The sequence below is a fragment of the Haemaphysalis longicornis genome, unplaced genomic scaffold (assembly GCF_048455015.1).
Source record: "Haemaphysalis longicornis isolate Haplotype H1 unplaced genomic scaffold, Haemaphysalis longicornis Haplotype H1 scaffold_7, whole genome shotgun sequence".
Lineage (NCBI taxonomy): Eukaryota > Metazoa > Arthropoda > Arachnida > Ixodida > Ixodidae > Haemaphysalis > Haemaphysalis longicornis.
Window position 1 is genome coordinate 127300234 of NW_027526422.1, and position 6843 is coordinate 127307076.

Sequence of the window (6843 nt, forward strand, 5' to 3'; positions counted from 1 at the left end):
TGCCAGGTCTTGCACTTAAACATCAGTAAAGCATGCATTATGCGACAAACCAACGACGACAGAAATAGCTACCTTCATACTGGGCAAGTGTTCGAACCACTGTGGCGTGTTAACGCCGCGATCAGAAAGTTGCCACGCCAGTTTGACAGCCCTGGCGCGAATCGTGTGTGTCAGTCCGGCCCACAATTGAAGACTTCCGCGTTATTACTGTGATTTGTGGCAGCCAGATTGGTGGGATCGACCCATGGATGATCGGTCAGAAGCAGTGACAAGCAGCCATTTTGACCCTCCGAACGCTTGAAAGTACGTGTAAACATATAAAAAAGTGTTGCTGACTGCAGCTAGATAATGCTATATCGGTGGTGGGTATAGCACTTCATAGGTTGTATTCACTGGTGTGGCCCACAAGTGGGCGACCCTGTGTGTGCGCCGCCATGTATGTGCCGCAGCGTCTGTGATACGTCGGACTCCATGAGATTGCGGTAATGGACCTTTTTCTATTAGCAATCTGCACATGCGCGGGCTGGTAATCCGCCATTCTGGACAGTCGTCTCGGGCAAAACAAACAAAAGGGTGCCCCCTCCACTTGTTGTTGGGGTAGCAGCTATGCTTTCTAGTGATGCACGTTTTTATTTCTTCTTTTTCGACAGCATGTGGTGAGTTGTGCGTGCACACAAAGGATTTCAAAGGAAAGGGGTGAAGACTTGAGGTTGACCACGGTACGAGCACATGGCTACCAGCAAGGGGGTGAGCGGTGCAAGCATGGCACAACTCGGGAGATGGCATCACGTGCACTGGCTTCATTTAATATAAATATAGAATATAACTATAAATTGGCGTGTCACTGTTGGCGTGTCATTGGCGTATCAGCTGAATCACTGTTTCAGAGGAGGCTGGAACAACTGCGCTATTGGCTCTGCTTGTTCCCAGGCTTGGGTTGCGACATCAGTGTCCTGACAGCACCACACCTAGCTTGCTCATCCCAGAGCTTGCAGTCTCCTCCTGATGCATTTTTCTTGCTCTTTGCTCCGCCTCCTTTCCATCTTGAGGTTCGTGCTTAAATACTCTCATCATGTCTTTGCAGCACCTGCTGACTGGGCTCTAGCCTGTGCCTGCTGGTGAAGAGAAATTTGCTGTGAGACGAGGGTCTTGACGAGCACGTAACTCCTGTTGTTAAAGTGAAGCTTTCAGGACCTCACTGATTGCATTCAATGTGGCTACATAATGCACTGCAGGAAAGCTAACTTTACACAGTGAGTTTCACAAAGTGATGAGGATGATAAGCAAAAGCACATGCACCTCAAGAAAAAACGCTTTCCATGGTCATAATGGAACCAGTGTCCCTTGCATTATGAAACCATTGTCTGTCAGACTGCGCCCTTCTGATACGGTCGAAGCAGTTTAGATTTTGGACTTTGACTCAAGTCGCAAGAGAGAGAGCGAGAATAAACTTTAATTAAATACGCAAAATGCTTCAGAGAGGTGTCCTCATTCCAGGATGCCTTGAGCTCAAGCCGCGTTGACAGTCCTTTTGATCAGGCGCAGCTGACCTTCGAGGCCGGAGCTGGCCAGAAAGCTTCAAGTTAGAAAGGAACACCAGTTTTTGATCAAAAACTTTATTTTTACAGTTATGATGATAAGAATCGGGGGATGCATGTGGTTTTTCATTGAAACTGTAGATATGAAATTTGTTTCTGTGTAATACGACTCTATTCACATTTATTTGGATTTTTATGTTTGATTTTACGACAGCCTTTATAAAAAAACTGCTGGAGGGGCGCAGCTGAATAAAGTACCAGTTAACTGTGCACAAGTCAAGGAGTGCAATAATACTAGCATTATCATTCTATCTGGTCTGTAGCAGAAGTTACAGCCATGTGAAGTTCGGGCCTAGAAAATGGGAACCAGGAAAACTGGTGTTGCCGTCCAGGCCCAAACTTCAAACAGCTGTCACTTCTGCTACAGACCAGATAGAATGATAATGTTAGTCTTATGGCAGTCAGTCCTTGATTTGTGCACAGTTCACCGGTACCTTGTTCAGCTGCATCCCTCAAGCAGTTTTTTTACAAAGGCTGTCAAAAAATCAAACATAAAAGCCAAATAAAGTTTAATGTAGTTGTTTTACACAGAAACAAACTTCATATCTACAATTTCAATGAAAAACCACATGCATCACCCAATTTTTATCGTCCTAACTGTAAAAACCATGTTTTTTTTTTTTTTAAGACCAGGTGCCCACTTAGAAAAAAAGAATTTGAGTTTTTTGGTAGACAGCCCGGTAAAAGACCTCCCAAAAGCAAAGATTGTGGTGTGTTTCCACCATACTACTCTAGGGTGCTGGTGGCAACTGCCCTGGATGAACTGCTTTTAAACTTTATTTCAGGAAATGAGTGAAGATCAATCCCCTTTTACGGTGGGGTGCTACATGAATGGTTCATTTTTAGCCACTAGATTCAAATGTCATGTCTTCATCCTCTCTCTAAGGGGTTTTGGCACTTCCCCTTAAGGGTGATTGACCTTGACTTGTGACAGCCACGCAGCACTTTTTTCATTTGTAACATCATGGCAATTCGCAGTCCCACTTCCAGTTTGTTTCCTCCTACTGTGTACTGTGGAGTACAGACTACTGGGTGGTAGTAGTGTCGTCAGCAAGCAGTCCTCTAGCTCCCACGTTGCTGTTCATCTATACCATCCAGCCACACGCCTGGTTGATAAGAAAGTACAGTGGCTACTAAGACTCCCAACCCTTAATTTTGTCCATTTGCCGTATTCTTCGTCTCTGTTCAGCTGCGTGGGAAGGTTCAGCCGCAGCTACTGTGCTCTTCTATTGCTCAGTCTCCTATCCAGAGAGTTCCTCTCCACAGTTATGTGCAAATCTGTGGTTGTCAGTTTCATCATTGCTCTCTGTTACTTGTTCTGTCATGTGTTCATTAGTTGCTGTAATTAATTGCAAGGAAAAAAAACGTGCACGCTTTTGTCTGACGACAATAATGTCTTTTTTTTTTAACGTTTCTTGAACTGTTAAAAAAAAACACCCGGGGGCCTCTTGCTAGTGCATCAGACCCCCTTAGAAGTAGCGATTAGTTAAAGTTCACGACGGGTATGGGTGGGAAATAGCAAGGGAAAAATAGTGGGTCGGTATATGAAATGCAGGAGTGTGTCCCACACTGCCTCCGCTAAATTAGGTGGTAGGAGGGACGCAAGAGATCATTTAAGGAATTTGGTTTTAAGTTAGTGGGAAGGGTGTCTAGGAGAAATTGTCTTTCAGTTTAACTCAGTTTTCTCGCGAGGGATTTCTTGCTAGATTGTCATCTGAGCTTGGACGTTGCCTGTTTCAGCTATCACTTACTTGCATGCTGTTTGGACTTTTGATTGCAGTGGCTTTGAAACTTCGCCGCTTGATTTTGCTCGACGAAAGCTTCGCGTTCAAACTGTCGTCGTCATTAGAATGTGAGGTGCCCCATTTTTGTCTAATTTTGCATCTCGATGCACCGCTATCCAGATTCAAACTACTTCGACCATGTTGCAATGGTGTCACGGAATAGATGTTGGTTTCACACCGCGAGGGTCCTGATTTGTTTCTGACTGCAGGAAGCGTTTTTTTTCTGCACTTCTTTACCCACGATCATTATCATTGTCAGAGAAAGTTGGCTTTTCTGTAATGCCTTTTTGGCATGGCATATTCCACTGGTGAGACATAGAAAGTTTTGCTTTAAAATCAGGGTCTTCAAGCACTTTTGGTCCAGTGAGTAGCAATCTGCACGTATTTGTAACCATACAATACTGAGTTAGCACCCTTCGATCCTTCCTGTCTTGTGCCAGCAGTCTCGTCATCCAACACATGAAAGTGCCCTCGACTTTTGCCCGCACTTTTCACTTATGCCTGACCCAATAACTTTTGTTGATTTCCAGTAGTGTTGCGCATGTCACATTTTCATTCAGGGTCACCTTGGGGCAGATAAGCGCCTGCTTGTATTTTTATCAAGTGGTTTTAGCCACGGCGCATACTTCGCACTCTTGTGTGAGCAGCATTATGGTGCCTTGTTGCTTGTCCAGCAATTGATGTGATGCCATGTCAATAAACATTCTTCAGTGTTTGTGATGACTTTGGTGTTTTCTTGGCTTCACTTTCATATAGTGAGAGTTGCTATCCATCAAGAAGCATACACTTACAAATGCTAGGTATTCTTATTTTTTTCTTAGGAAGACATTTACAAAGTTTCGTTGGCAACACAGCATAACATCAAAACAAATAAAACCAACTAAAATGGCAAATGTGGCATATTTTTAAAATTAATAAACTGGAAAAACAACACAGCACGAGAGAGAGAGCACGAAAAGTGACAGCACTGCCTGTTGGTACCATTCTGTTGTTTTTGTGCTAAATATTTTCAAATAAATAAATATGCAAGGAATGCAGTTGAAGTAGGGTAACTTTTTATTTGAGCTTGTCTCTTGGACATACAAGTACATTTCTTGAATCGATTGCTGGATGCAATTTTCGATATTAGGCAAGCACTGGATTCTCGAATAGACACAACAGACGTTTGTTCAATTCTTATTTGCAATTGCATTGTGCAGTTTAACCCGTACAAAACATTTCGCCAAAGTCCAAATTATTGGTTTAGGTAGAACAAAAAAAATGCCTGTGTGCCAAGATTTCGAAGCATGTCAAAGATTTATAGGTGGCCTGACTTAACCTATAGCCCTACACTGCAGTTACCCTTCATAGCTGGCCCAAGTTATGCTGAGCTTTTCCTCGTGAAACCTAAAAAGTTGAATTTTGATGTTTACAGCTACGCTGTGCAATGTATAAGCCTAGCATAATTTACTCTTCAGGTTTTTTACTCTATCCAGGTTTTATGTTTATTACACCACAATAAAAGTTTGCAGCCAGTGTTGAATTGACGAGCGTCAACCAATTCAGGTTGAAAGCACAAAATGCTCTAACAGAAATCGCAGTCTTCACATGTGATCAAATACGTAGTTCTTTAACACTAAACAAGGCTACTGCAGAATGCTAGGAGCGTAAAATATACTCGATGAGGTGCAGTTGGCCAGTGTGTAATTTAAGCAGCATTGTTTTAAGACAAACGGGAATTGGTGAAACAGCCATGAGCTTCTGACAGCAGCTATCATCGTGACTGGCCAATTCACCTGAGTGGGGATGTTACGGCTATGTGCTGGCCTAATGAATTGCCAAGAAATTTAAAACTCATTGTATGTCGGGTTGCTTGTACCTGTGGACTTTTTTTCAGTTTAAGGTCATAATGCGCTCCCTGGGTCCACCTTTAGTCAGCTAGACCCACTGAGCTATAGTGGTGTCAAGGATGTGGTGCTGGACTTGCACTAGGGATGTCCTGGGTTTGATTCCCATGTGGTTTGAACTCTTCCCAAAGTTTTGAACTCAATCCACTCTTTGCTCTCTTTGCACTGCCGGCCGGTTTAGGAGCTGTTGTGCTAGTACAGACAGCGGATAGTGGCTTCTTAGTCAATGGGCCACTTATTGCCTTCGCGATGATAAGGTAGAGTTTTCAAGATTGTGTGTTACGGTCGGTTACACTTGCCACATTTAGGGTGCTTAAATCCGACCATGTGCAAATTGCAGGCCTGTGATAAATGGGTACAGGTGATTATCTAGATGCATAAAACTGCGCCTACTGTCAAGGCATGCCGTGAATTTGTTGGTGGAATGGACATTTACAAACATGTATTCGCATGATTTCCACTGCAGCATAAAAAATTGAGGTAAAAAAGGTGCATTGTAATTTTGCAGCTCCAAAGTAGTACACTACATAAGACCAGCACTGCTTCCCCTTGTGGTGCTTTGGACGGCTCACAGCAAAGTCCACTAAGCATCAGAATCAGCTAGTGCTTGATGTAGTTGCTACATCTATTCCCTTTGAAACGCAAGCTGCTGGACACCAGATTTCCCTACACTAATAACATTAGAATTGGGTTAGAAAAGTGAAATGAACTGGAAAGCTGTGGGTGAAAAGTATGATCAACATGATAATTCCAACAGGGACAAGACCACCCTGTTTTGGGAGCTTTACCCCAAAAGACCAAGGCACTTGGCAACGAAAGGAGCCCCAGCTGAAAACAGAGCAAGGCCTCATGGCTTGTGGAGGGTGCTTCTCGTGGTAGAATATAACTGCCTGTCATCATGCGATTTCGACTGCCCAGGAGTCTTCACCACCACTGTGGTTACATTGAAGGAAGGTGACAGGAAAGTGTCCGCAAAGTCGCACATCAAGGCTACTATTCCTGTTGACACTGGACAGATAAGAGCCAAAATTACAACTAAACTAGTTTTCTGCACAAGAAAGAGGTCACTTTCTTGTTTTGCCAAAGCTAATAACATGCCCTTAAATAATCCATGCATGACATATGTTCATCACAGATGGGTTTGGGTGCACCAAATTATTTGTTATACGGAACCTTTTTTCCCCGCACTGAGCAGTGCGAACTCGCAGGAAGCAGTTTTATTTCGTGTAAGGCATTTCTAAGAGCAACGCAATCACTTTGTTCTGTCTACTTTACTCATACTATCAATTCGTAAATTTATACCAGCAAATAGAAAACATTCTGTCTACTTTACTCATACTATCAATTCGTAAATTTATACCAGCAAATAGAAAACAAACAGAAAGAAGAACACAATTTAGCGCACGAGATATCCCCAGCTGTCCATTGCTTTGACACTCGCTGAAAGATTTGTAATGGTCAAGCTGGCATAGATCTGTAGATCGTTTGGTTTTGTTTTCACTGGCATTTCCAGTACACACGCTGCTGTCTTCATGGTTATCCACTGCTGTGTTAGTGTAAACACTCGCTTTAAAT